At 42.1% G+C, this 335-nt stretch overlaps 1 protein-coding gene across 2 annotated transcripts in view; it reads right to left on the reverse strand.

Moving 5' to 3' along the window:
• The window catches only part of LOC107556913 (eukaryotic translation initiation factor 2-alpha kinase 3-like), a 30,219-nt gene that overhangs the window by 19,434 nt on the left and 10,450 nt on the right, over window positions 1–335 (reverse strand). The window lies entirely within an intron of this gene.

Genomic DNA, 335 nt, shown 5'->3' on the forward strand with positions numbered 1-335 from the left:
GATAACAATAATATTTAAAGTTGAGGGGGGGGGGGGGGGGGGGTAATAACAGTAAAAACAGATCATGACCACCAATTCTTAGCATGGATCAAACAAATGTGTAACAATGTACGAAAATCTAATTAGAAGAGGCCTGTTAGTGTAGCGTCAATGTTTTGTCAGTGAGTTTGTGTAAATGACGCATAAGCGCATCCCTGCCAAACGCTCTTCCTCCAGGCTAGTCTTCAGTCTCTAGAGAGTATGAGTCTGTGATCTATGTGTGTGTGTGTGTGTGTGTGTGTGTGTGTGTGTGTGTGTGTGTGCAACTTGTTTCACATTCTATTTTCTTTTGGCAA

Source organism: Sinocyclocheilus grahami, unplaced genomic scaffold (assembly GCF_001515645.1).
Source record: "Sinocyclocheilus grahami isolate Dianchi unplaced genomic scaffold, SAMN03320097.WGS_v1.1 scaffold583.1, whole genome shotgun sequence".
NCBI classification, from domain to species: Eukaryota; Metazoa; Chordata; class Actinopteri; order Cypriniformes; family Cyprinidae; genus Sinocyclocheilus; species Sinocyclocheilus grahami.